A 13,336-nucleotide genomic window follows, 5' to 3' on the forward strand; every position below is an offset into this window, starting at 1 on the left:
TTTTTCACATTTTATTTATTTGGCTTAAAAAATTTTTTATATCACAAGATATCATCAACTTTTTCTCATTTTTTAAAATAGAAGTCCTCATATACTATAGTCTGGGTCCTAGTCTTTTTTTTTTTTTTGAGACGGGGTCTTGCTCTGTCACTCTGTCACCCGGCTAAAGCACAGTGGCGTGGTCTCGGCTCACTACAAGCTCTGCCTCCCGGGTTCACACCATTCTCCCGCCTCAGCCTCCCAAGTAGCTGGGACTACAGGCACCCACCACCACGCCCAGCTAATATTTTGTATTTTTAGTAGGGACGGGGTTTCACCATGTTAGCCAGGATGGTCTCGATTTCCTGACCTCATGATCTGCCCGCCTTGGCCTCCCAAAGTACTGGGACTGCAAGCGTGAGCCACTGCGCCTGGCCCTAATCTTTTGATAATCATATGCCAAAAAAAAAAAAAAAAAAAAAAGGAAGAAGAGGAAAGAAAGAAAAGAAGAAAAAGAAAAAAGAAATTTTACAAGAAAAATTACATAATTAAAAGGGGTATAATCAGTACAGGAACTTGTATTAAGTTGTCAGAAAGACATGCTATATTAAAACTAGTTAGCCACGTTTGATCCCACAGATGATTGCTGTGGAGGGCTACCCCTTAGAAGGCCTTGGACCCCAGGGTTTTATGAGAACTGCAAGGGCACCTTCTAGAATTCTGGCCCCGTGGTGATTGGGATGGTGAGTGTTTAGTCTGCTATTTTTGCTGCTATAACAGAATACCACAGACTGGGTAATTTATGATAAACAAAAATTTATTGGGCCCATGGTTCTGGAGGCTAGGAAATCCAAGAGCATGGTTCTGGCATCTGACAAGGGTCATCCATGGTGGAATGGCAGAAGGTGGAGGTGAATACACAAGACAGAGAGCAAATGGGGCTGAGCTGATCCTGCAGAAATAAAGCCCCTCCTGAAAGAACAGCATTATTCCATTCATGAGGGCAAAGCCTCATGACCTCATTATCTTTTTTTTTTTTTTTTTTTTTTTTTTTTGAGACAGGGTCTCCCTCTGTTGTCCACGCTGGAGCGCAGTGGTGCAATCACAGCTCACTGCAGCCTCAACCTCTCTAGGCTCAGGTAAACCTTTTACCTCATCTCCCGAATAACTAGGACTGCAGGTGTGTGCCGCCGCTCCCCGCTAATTTTTGTGTTTTTTTTTTTTAGAGACGGGATCTTACCATGTTGCCCAGCCTGATCTCAAACTCCTGGGCTCAAGTGATCCTCTTGCCTCAGCCTCCCAAAGTCCTGGGATTACAGGCGTGAGCCACTGCACCCTGGCCCTTATCATCTATTAAAGTTTCCACCTTCCAATACCATTACATATGGTAATTAAATTTCAACATGAGTTTTGATGAGGACGTTCAAACCAATTTTTCACACTTCTTAGGGTTAAATTCAGGGTTGAAGGGATATGCAATGAATTTCAGTTCCAGATGTGTACAGCAATAGAGAGGCCTAGGAAATTGTTGGCCTCCCTGAGGCCTCACCCAGGACAAGCAATGGAGAGAGGATGGCTCAGGAATCACCATTGTCAGCAGTTACTCCCAAGATTTGACCCAGGCTCAGTGGGTTTTCCTGAGGCTGGAACAGGAGTGAGAATGCCTCAGCCATGTTCCCCAGCTCCTCCTGGCTCCTGACAATCCTGGGGCCAGAGAATTGACTATTCAAGACAAATGGGTTAATGGCCCAGTGGGTCATGACACACAGGTAACAACAGAGAGCAACCTGTACTGCATTTCCTTGAAAAGAGTCAATTAAAGAAGGTGCTGACCCAGGCAGAGTGAGTGGCTCAGCCAAAACATCATTCTACAGCTCATTTTGTTCTATCGTATTCATCTCAGTCTGATTTAACTAATTTTGCCAGATTCTAGTACTCATCTAAATTTTTCTTAAGAGGTTATAACTGTGATAGAAAAAATAAGTAAAAATATATAAGAAGAAAATGGGAGCTACAGGTTTTATCTTTGCCTCCTCTCTCTTCTCTGTGTAGACATAAGTACAAACACACTAATAATATGTTCACTGCCGTATCCCCGTGTTAATTACTCACCTTGAAAATTACCAACTGTCTATAGAACTGGGCTGAGCCAGGATTGTAAAATAGGCAACATCTATTTAATATCTTATATCGTTGCAGCACTTTGGAATTTTGAATGGGCTTTCAAATAAGTTAAAATAATAGAAATAACCTTCCAAGAAAGATCAAGGAGATTTTATGTCCCCATTAGACATATAAGAAAAGAGACTGACTTGCCCAAGACGTTCTATCTAATAAATGATGGAGCTGAGACTGGAACCAAAACATTCAGATTCCGAGTCCAGGGCATTTCTTTCCATCATTTATTGGGTCAGATGATGATTTCTAAAGCATTTTTACACCCTGAAACTTCAGGATTCCGTGATTTATTTTGTCATTTCCAACAGTCAGGCATTCATGCTCTCACTTGCCATCTGGCTGCACAAAGACTGTTCTTCACTGCCACCTACGCCCACCCTGATTTTAACACTGCCCAGCACCTATTCACTTCCCCCGAAGCACCCACCCCCAGTCCCAGTGGAAAATATACTTATTTGGTGTTTTATGTTCGGAGACCTTCTCCACCCATGCTGTCCAATAGAAACAAAATGTGAGCCACACATTTAATTTAAACTCTTTTGTCAGACTCATTGAAAGAAGTGAGATTAATTTTAATGCTATATTTTGTTTAGCCCAATATACTCAAAATATTATTTCAAAATCAATATAAAAGTTGGGATATTTTATAATCTGTTTTGTACTAAATGTGTGTATTTTAGGCTTACAGCACATTTCAGTTCGAACTAGCTACATTTCAAGTACTCAATAGCCACAAGTGGCCACCATATTCGACTGAAGAGTGTTTTTTTTTCTATTTTTATTTATTTTTAATCTTTTACCACATCTTTTGAAATTTATTTTTTATTTCAATAGTTTTTAGGGAACAGGTGGTATTTGGTTACATGGATAAGCTCTTTAGTGGTGATTTCTAAGATTTTGCCATACCCATCACCTGAGCAGTGTATATTGTACCCAATGTGTAGTCTTTTATTCCTCACCCCCATCTCACCCTTCTCCCCAAGTCCCTAGAGTCTATTGTATCATTCTTAAGTCTTTGCATCCTCATAGCTTAACTCTCGCTTGTAAGTGAGAACCTACAAGGTTTGGTTTTCCACTCCTGAGTTACTTCATTTAGAATAATGGTCTCCAACACCATCCAGGTTGCTGCAAATGCCATTATTTTGTTCCCCTTTATGGCTGATTAGTATTCCATGGTGTGTATGTGTGTATGTGTATATATATATATCTAAATCTATATATATATCGATATATATATCGATATCGATATATATATATCGATATATATATCGATATCGATATATATATATCGATATATATATCGATGTCGATATATATATATCACATTTGCTTTATCCACTCATTGGTTGATGAGCATTTAGGCTGGTTCCATATTTTTGCAATTGCAGATTGTGCTGCTATAAACATGGGTGTACAAGTGTCTTTTTCATATAAAGACTTCTTTCCCTCTGGGTAGATAGCCAGTAGTAGGATTGCTGGATCAAATGGTAGTTCTACTTTTAGTTCTTTAAGGAGTCTCCATACTGTTTTCCGTAGTGGTTGTATTCGTTTACATTCCCACCAGCAGTGTAAAACTGTTCCCTTTTCACCATATCCCTGCCAACATCTATAATTTTTTAAATGTTTTAAATTATGGCCATTCTTGCAGGAGTAAGGTGGTATCACATTGTGGTTTTGATTTGCATTCCCCTGATCATTAGTGATGTTGAGCATTTTTTCATGTGTTTGTTGGCCATTTGTATATCTTCTTATGAGAATTGTCTATTCATGTCCTTAACCCACTTTTTGATGGGATTACTTCTTTTTTCCTTGCTGATTTGTTTGAGTTCCTTGTAGATCCTAGATATTAGTCCTTTTTTGGATGCATAGTTTGTGGAGACTTTCTCCTACTCTGGGGGTTGTCTGCTCTGCTATTTCTTTTGCTCTGCAGAAGCTTTCTAGTTTCATTAAGTCTCATCTATTTATCTTTGTTTTTGTTGCATTTACTTTTGGGTTCCTGGTCATGAACTCTTTGCCTAAGCCAGTGCCTAGAAGAGTTTTTCTGGTGTTATCTTGTTTTGGTCCTCCTTAGAAGGTGGTTTCATAATCAGCTATAAAACTCCAACAGGTGCTCTTAAATGCAGGTTTCTGATAACTGTGGAGATTGTGACATCAGAATAGAAGAAAACTTTTAGGACTCACGGAGTACTGAAATGTTCATGAATATCAAGCAGAACAGGAATTAACTGCATGGACTAAACTAATAGAAGTCTGAAATAATCTTTTTAAATTTTGCTTAAAATGTTGCTGATCCTTTGTTTTGTTTTTCAGAGTCAAGAACACTTTTAAGCTATTTACAGCTTTTAACAATTGAGTAAAGTATACTCCTATGAACAAAATTTGGAGCATATTCATTTCTAACTGATTTCTCCAGAACTTGGAAATTATTTGTGGGTATTTTTAACTTACAACAATATGTTATTTGCATAAGTGCAATAATAATCTGTTTTCTGTAACAGGACACAATTGGAGAAACTGGTATTTTACCAAGGCTTTGACAGGGATGGCATGCTTTCCTTTAAGGAATCCAACTTGACTTATGGAGTCTCTAAAAGACCCTTGGAAAAACTGACCTCATACCTTTGTCTACACAGTCCCTGTATAGGGTTCCTGACCTGTGGCAAGTAAAGAATGTCACCTTCTGACAGGCCCAGGAGCCCCAGGTTTATCTTGGGAACCTCAAGAGAAGAGGAATTTACTCAACTCACAGGTATTTGATGGTACAAATCCATGGCTGGACTTGGCTTTTAAAAAGTCTTATCTGAGATTCCTTCTATGGAACAAAGTTCCATCAAAGCCAATTTATAAGCCTATGTAAATATTTTTGCTGCACTGTATACAAATAATTAGGCCAAGTATAAGAAAGCAAACCAATCCTACCATGATTTGTCTTTAGTAAAAATGGGAAACTGGAGAGAAAAATTATGTTTCAAAAACTATAGCACACCTATTGTTAGATTCTAGTCTTCCCTGATGTTTTTCAAATTTTATTATTTTCTACAGTTTGGATTGAATTCTAATTTTTCTTGGCTACAAGTCTTCATCTTCAAAATAATGTTTTCATTTTTTTCTCTTCTTTTTTTCCCCATTTTTCCTAATTTGGAGTCACTGAAAACTAAACTGTGCTTTCCTGTGAACTGAAGCCAAACAACTTAAACTTCAGAGGAAAATAACAGCAACCTATATACATACATAAGCCACTTTCATACCTGCCTACTGATGTATGGACTTCAGAGTTATGTGGCCTACATCGATTTGCCAGAATTGTTCTTTTGCTTGTTGTTGTTTTTCTCGCTTCCTCCCCTTATTTTCTCTTCAAAGGACATGAGACTTCACAACCTTTTAAAAATGAGCTTTCCTAATAACTCAGGACCTACCCATCTAGGAATAAACCATCCCAATCAGGAGAGATCAGATGAAACCTGAGACCACAGACTCATTTTCTTCTAAAATGCTTTCTCCAAAAGATTTTTAATAAGAAAAGCAGGGAAATATGAAAGGAAAATTTCTTGGGCCCCCAAAATCACTAAGCTAAAGAGAAAAGTCAAGCTGGGAACTGCTTAGGGCAAACCTGCCTCCCATTCTATTCAAAGTCACCCCTCTGCTCTCTGAGATAAATGCATGTCTAATTGCCTCCTTTGGAGAAGCTAATCAGAAATTCAAAAGAATGCAACAATTTGTCTCTTATCTACCTATGACCTGGAAGCCCCCTCCCCATTTTGAGTTGTCCTATCTTTGCTTCGAGTTGTCCCGCCTTTCCAGACCAGACCAATGTTCATCTTACATATGTTGATTGATGTCTCATGTCTCCTTAAAATATATAAAACCAAACTGTGCTCTGACCACCCTTAGCACTTGTCATCAGGACCTCCTGAGGCTGTATCACAGGCACATATCCCCAACCTTGGCCAAATAAACTTTCTGAATTAACTGAAACCTGTCTCAGATTTTCAGGGTTCACATAATCAACCTTCTGAATTCTTTATCTGGCAATTCAGAGATTTCTTTTTGGTTTCGATCCATTGCTGGAGAGCTAATGTGATCTTTTGGGGTTGCTATAGAAACTTGTTTTGTCATATTACCAGAATTACTTTTCTGGCTCCTTCTCATTTGGGTAGACTATTTCAATGGAAAGATCTAGAACTCAAGGGCTGCTGTTCGGATTCTTTTGTCCCATGGGATGATCCCTTGATGTGGTGTTCTCCCCTTCCCCTAAGGATGGGCTTCCTGAGATCCGAACTGCAGTGATTGTTATTTCCCTTCTGGGACTAGCCGCCCATTGGGGCTACCAGGCTCTGGGCTGGTGGTAGGGAATGTCTGCAAAGAGCCCTGGGATATGATCTGTCTTCAGGTCTCCCAGCCAAGGATACCGGCACCTGCTTGGACCAGAGTGTTTTAAATCGTGACTGTAAGGTGAGCTTTTGATGTTCTAAGGCAAAGGTGTGGCCTAACATAGTTTTTTTTTTTTTTTTTTTTTTTTTTCCTGTCTATGGAGGGAATATTTTGGACTATGTGAAATTGTGCTATACCGGGTCATATCAGCTCCAAGCTCCCTTGAAGCATTTGTCTTAAGTCTCAATTCAAACCTGGCTCTGCCCGTAACTGTTTGTTTGACCTTGAGCAACTGACTTAACCTCTCTGGGCCTCTATTTCCTCACCTACAAAACCAGAATACTATGACATATTTTCAGTACTTTTGTGTGAGTTAAATTTAATATTCTGTATAGGGACCTATCACTGTGCCTGTCCTATATATCCACACTTCAACAACAGCAACTCTTGATTGCCCTCTCCTCCCTCTATGCTGTTCAGTCATGCTCCACCTTCTATGACTAGATCAGCCTGGTACATAGCCACCACTTGGGGAGGAGAAAAGGAATTGACCTCCTCAGTTGCCCCTAGACATCCGTGCACCAGCACACCCGTGAGCACATGTGCTGGGTTGAATAGAGTCATCCTGAAACTCATATCCACCAGAAAACTGAATGAATGTGGCCTTATTTGGAAACAAGGTCTTTGCAGGTGTAATCAAGATGAGGTCCAATCAGATTAGGGTGGGGCCTAGATCCAATGATTAGGGTCCTTAAAGGGAGGCCAAGTGAAGACACAGGGGAATACATAATGAAGGCTGTGTGGTGATGGAGGCAGATATTGGAGAGATGTGTTTACCACCCAAGGAGTGCCAAGGATTGCTGGCAACACCAGAAGCTAGGAAGAGGTAAGGGGTGATTCTTCCCTAGAGCTTTCAGGAGTATGGCCCTTCTGGCACCTTGATTTTTAATTCCTAACCTCCAAAACTGAAAGATAGTACATTTCCATTGTTTTAGTCCATCCAGTTTGCAGTAATGTGTGATGGCAGTCCTAGGAAATGAATACAGCATCATATTTTTTCTAGGTGGCTTTGCCAATAGATTGTCAATTCACGTTCTGTCATATTCAGTTTTATGTCCCCTGTTCTTAGCATAGCACATGGCCTACCCGGGTGCTCTTAAATGATTGTGGGCTGGAAATGAAGCGAGAAAACACATGGGGAATACCAAGTTGGATACACATGGAAGGGTGTCAGTCTAACCCTGATACAGCTCGAAGAACAGCTTACATGGGCCAGGGGAAGGGGCAAGTTTGGAACATTCTGTGGGTGATTGTGCCAGAAAGTGATCCAAGAATCTCTGATTGGAGAGTTTGAACGTAAGACACAGAGAAGGACATGTGCAGTAGAGGAGCCCAAAGCAGAAAGACCTCTGAGAGGAGACAGTAAGCAGAAGCCTTGAGGCAGGAGAAGCCATGAGTGCATACCCACAGGAGACCAGAGAGTACTCAGAAAGTCACTTGGCTGTTAGAAGTGGTCATTATCAATACAGAATGGAGACTTCCCGAGTCTCAGGAAAGGCCACCAAGAGCTGCCCCTAGGCCACTAGGAGGTCTCCTGGAGAACATTTTGGCTCCTCATGCCACCTATTCACCCTCTGCTGAGGTGGCTTCCAATGCTTTCTCACTCACTTCCCTTATGAATCTTTACAGCTAATCACCATCCTCTGAGGTAACCTGAGTATTTTTCTCAACTGCAGGCCTAAATGTAGTTTGATTTAATTTGACTGCTTCTAGGTAGTTTTATTTTTACTTTATAGACAAGGAAACTGCAACTCGTATTAGCCCATTGGTGCATTTAAGCGCTCTCTTTCTCCTCCTTTGTCTCTCACTATTTTTCTCTCTTAGTTAGTTAGAGAGTGGGCATGTGACACAGAGAAGACAGCAGCAGGAGAGGTACATTTTGATGGAACAAGGAAGGTGTTGTGTGAGAAATCACTGGGTGTTCACGGGTTCTGCTGAGACCTGCTCGGTCGTGGAGACCCTAACCGAGTGGTGCTGGAGGAATCAAAGACACACACACAGAAATATAGAGTGCGGAGTGGGAATCAGGGGGCTGACAGCCTTCAGAGCTGAGAGCCACGAACAGAGTTTTACTCACATACTTATTGAGAGCAAGCCAGTAATAAGCATTGTTTCTATAGATTATAGATTAACTAAAACGGGAAACAAAAGTCTCTCTATGCTGAGCTGACTAGACCTTGGGGAGGGGTGACATATGAACCCCTGTGGCCACCACCAATGGGACTGCACTGGGTCAGACCCAAAGCTAGCACAACACTGGGTCTCACCCAAGGCCTGTGGGAACTGCTGCCTGGTTACCATTGTTGTTTCCTCACAGCCCACAGGCTCTACTGTCAGCAGGTCGTGAATCCAGTCAGGCTTACAGTCTTCCTTTCAGGGAAGTTCATTCCCCCTGTTTCCAAGTATATCCAGAGATATCATCCCATCTGGAAGTCAGGGCCTGGGGTTGGAAAACTTAGGAATCTATCTGGTGCTCTATTCTACTGCTGCTGACCTGGCACCCATGCCACAAGACAAAGTCCTTCCACTCTTCTCTCTCCTTTCCTCAAGCAGAAGGAACCTCTCCCTGTGGCCACCACCACCCCAGGCCCACAGTGAGTACTACTTGGCTACTGCCAGTGTTCACTCAAGCCCCAAGAGCTCTGTGTCTTGGCTATTATATATATGATTCTGTGTCTTGGCTATTATAAATAATGCTGCAGTCAACATGGGAGTGCATATTTCCCTTTGACATATTCATTTTCTTTGGATACATACCCAGCAGTGAGATTTGTGGGTCATATGCCACTTCTACTTTTAATTTTTCGAGGCACCTCCATACTGTTTTCCATAATGGCTAGATTCGTGTATATACTCACCTAGAGTGTATAAGGGCTCCATTTTTCCATGTCTACACCAGCATTTGTTATTTTTTGTCTTTAAAAACATTTTTAGATTGAGGTGTACATGTGTAGGTTTGCTACATGGGAGTTAAAACATAATCCTTTCTTTTTCTTTTTCATAAATAGAGACAGGATCTTGCTATATTGCCCAGGCTGGTCTTGAACTGCCTTGACCTCCTAAAGTGTCAGAACCACAGACGTGAGCCACTCCACCAAGCCTAGAACTTCATCTTCTTTTGTAAATGTGCTTTCATCTTCAGCATTCCAGACTTAGTACCATCCTCCCAGGCACTTTATGTCCTCTTCTTTGCTCTCATCCTTGGCATCTTGTCCCAAACTGAGTCCTGTCAATTCCACCTCTAAAACAGATCTGTAATATCTTTCCTTTTTCTCTTAGCCACTTTCATGCTGCTGATAAAGACATACCTGAGACTGAGCAATTTACAAAAGAAAGAGGTTTAATGGATTCACAGTTCCACGTGGCTGGGGAGGCCTCACAATCATGGCGGAAGGTGAAAGGCATGTCTCACATGGCAGCAGACAAGAGAAGAGTGACAGCCAAGCGAAAGGGGTTTCCTCTTATAAAATCATCAGATCTCATGAGAGTTATACACTACCATGAGAACAGTATGGCGGAAACTGCCCCCATGATTCAATTGTCTCCCACTGGGTCCCTCCCACAACACAAGGGAATTATGCGAGCTACAATTTGAGAGGAGATTTTGGTGGGGACACAGCCAAATCATATCATTCCTCTCCTGACCCCTCCCAAATCTCATGTCCTCACATTTCAAAATGAATCATACCTTCCCAACAATCCCCTAAGGTCTTAATTCATCTCAGCATTAACTCAAAAGTTCACAGTCTAATGTCTCATCTGAGACAAGGCAAGTCCCTTCTGCCTATGAGCCTATAAAATCAAAAGTAAGTTAGTTACTTCCTAGATACAATGGAGGTACAGGCATTGGGTAAATACAACCATTCCAAATGGGAGAAATTGACCAAAACAAAGGGGCTACAGGCCCCATGCAAGTCTGAAATCCAGCAGGGCAGTGAAATCTCAAAGTTCCAAAATGATATTTGACTCCACATCTCACATGCTGATGAAAGAGGTGGGTACCCATGGTCTTGGGCAGCTTCTCCCCTGTGGCTTTGCAGGGTACAGCCTCCCTCCTGGCTGCTTTCATGGGCTGGCATTGAGTGTCTGCAGCTTTTCCAGGTGCATGGTGCAAGCTGTCAGTGGATCTACCATTCTGGGGTCTGGAAGACAGTGGCTCTCTTCTCAGAGTTCCACTAGGTAGCACCCCAGTGGGGACTCTGTGTGGGGGGCACCCATCCCACATTTGTTTTCCTCACTGCCCTAGCCCAGGTTCTCCATGAGGTCCCCACTGCTGCAGCAAACCTCTGCCTGGATGTCCATGCATTTCCATACATCCTCTGAAATCTAAGCAGAGGTTCCCAAACCTCAATTCTTGACGTCTGTGTACCCACAGACTCAATACCATGTGGAAGCCGCCAAGGTTTGGGGCTTTCACCCTCTGAAGCCATGGCCTGAGGTGTACCTTGACCCCTTTTAGTCATGGCTGGAGTTGCTGGGACACAGGGCACCAAGTCCCTAGACTGCACACAGCAGAGGGACCCTGGGCCCGGCCCACAAAACAATTTTTTCCTTCTAGGCCTCTGGGCCTGTGTGGGAAGAAGCTGCCACAAAGATCTCTGACATGCCCATTGTCTCGGTGATTAGCATTCGGCTCCTTATTACTTATGCAAATTTCTGCAGATGGCTTGAATTTCTCCTCAGAAAATGGAATTTTCTTCTCTATTGCATTATCAGCCTGCAAATTTTCCCAACTTTTATGCTCTGCTTCCCTTATAAAACTGAATGCCTTTAATAGAACCCAAGTCACCCCTTGAATGCTTTGCTGCTTAGAAATTTCTTCCACCAGATACCCGAAATCGTCTCTCTCAAGTTCAAAGTTCTGCATATCTCTAGGGCAGGGGCAAAATGCCACCAGTCTCTTTGCTAAAACATAACAAGAGTCACCTTTGCTCCGGTTCCCAAGTTCCTCATGTCTATCTGAGACCACCTCAGCCTGGATTTCATTGTACATATCATATCAGCATTTTGGTCAAAGCCATTCAACATGTCTGTAGGGAATTCCCAACTTTCCCACATTTTCCTGTCTTCTGAGTCCTCCAAACTCTTCCAACCTCTGCCTGTTACCCAGTTTCAAAGTCGCTTCCACGTTTTCGGGTATCTTTTCAGCAGTGTCCCACTCCCGGTACCAATTTACTGTATTAGTCCATTTTCATGCTGCTGATAAAGACATACCCAAGGCCAGGCGCGGTGGCTGTAATCCCAGCACTTTGGGAGGCCGAGGCAGGCAGATCACTTGAAGTCAGGAGTTCGAGACCAGCCTGGCGAACATGATGAAATGCTGTCTCTACTAGAATGAAAAAAAAAAATAGCCAGACAAGGTGGCAGGCACCTGTAATCCCAGCTACTCGGGAGGCTGAGGCAGGAGAATCACTTGAACTCAAGTTGCAGTGAGCCAAGATCATGCCACGGCACTCCAGCCTAGGTGACAGAGTGAGACTCTCTCTCAAAAATAAATAAATAAATAAATAAATAAGACATACTCGAGACTTAGCAATTTACAAAAGAAAGATTTAATGGACTCTCAGTTCCACGTGGCTGGGGAGGCCTCATAATCATGGCAGAAGGTGTAAGTTATGTCTCACATGGTAGCAGACAAGAGAAGAGTGAAAGTCAAGCAAAAGGGGCTTCTTCTCCTTCTTTTTTTTTTTTTTTTTTTGAGATGGAGTCTTGCTTTGTAGCCCAGGCTGGAGTGCAGTGGCGTGGTCTCGGCTCACTGTAAGCTCTGCCTCCTGGGTTCGTGCCATTCTCCTGCCTCGGCCTACTGAGTAGCTGGGACTACAGGCGCCCCCCACCACGACCGGCTAATTTTTTGTATTTTTAGTAGAGACGGGGTTTCACGGTGTTAGCCAGGATGGTCTCAATCTCCTGACCTCATGATCCACCCTCCTCAGCCTCCCAAGGTGCTAGGATTACAGGCATGAGCCACCGCGCCCGGCCGGGGTTTCTTCTTATAAAATCATCAGATCTCATGAGACTTATTCACCACCAGGAGAACAGTATGGGGGAAACCACTCCCATGATTCAATTATCTCCCACTGTGTCCCTCCCACAACACAAGGGAATTATGGGAGCTACAATTTGAGATGAGATTTCAGTGGGGACACAGCCAAGCCATAGCCCCATCACTCTAGTCCAACCATCATCTCTCATCTGGTCTTCTGTGAAGTCTCCCGAGTCACTCTGGCTCACCTGCAATGCAATCAGCAGCCAGGGAACACTTTTTAAAACATAAATCTGACCGTCATGTGCCTGTGGAGTGTCCTGGGGGCTGGATGGAGAACGCCCTCCTCAGCTTCTAGGATTCTTAGGGTTGGGGACCCAGGTGCAGCAGGTGAGGTGTTGGAAGTCATCATAGTGAGGCAGGGTTCATGAGAAGCCATTTCTCAGAGAAATTTTTGGGAACCAGAGACAATAGCTCCCCTTGGGACTGAAGGCAGCTGGAATGTGGGACAGGAGAATGAAGAAGCAAGAGTCCAGGAAGCACCTGCCTAAAAGGAATTACCTAGAACTTAAGAGCTGAATGCAGCCGGGGGAGTACCCACAGGAAGAGAAGCTTTGATGTCAGCCTAGACTTGGGTTTCTAGCTGAGCTCCTCCATTCTCAAGGAAGCCACTTTCCTCAGCTGTCAATTCCGGTGAATTAATGAGAACTCAAAGAGATGACATTTGCAAAAGATCCTGATATCCTCAATAAATACTTTCAACCT

General features: G+C 42.8%; 1 protein-coding gene across 9 annotated transcripts in view; it reads left to right on the plus strand.

Annotated features, from left to right (window-relative positions):
* Window positions 1-13,336, plus strand: part of LYG1 (lysozyme g1) — a 158,305-nt gene that overhangs the window by 124,036 nt on the left and 20,933 nt on the right. For 6 of the 9 annotated variants that reach the window (XM_063713366.1, XM_063713363.1, XM_063713364.1 and 3 more), the window contains exon 5: window positions 4,791-4,906. The exons of 2 other annotated variants lie outside the window; for them this stretch is intronic. The gene's annotated coding sequence lies outside the window, so the exon portion shown is untranslated. Of the gene's footprint in view, window positions 1-4,790; window positions 4,907-6,684; window positions 9,183-13,336 lie in introns of those variants that run through there. One more of the 9 variants, XM_054547337.2, reaches the window with a different exon arrangement.

Source organism: Pongo abelii, chromosome 12, assembly GCF_028885655.2.
Source record: "Pongo abelii isolate AG06213 chromosome 12, NHGRI_mPonAbe1-v2.0_pri, whole genome shotgun sequence".
NCBI lineage: Eukaryota > Metazoa > Chordata > Mammalia > Primates > Hominidae > Pongo > Pongo abelii.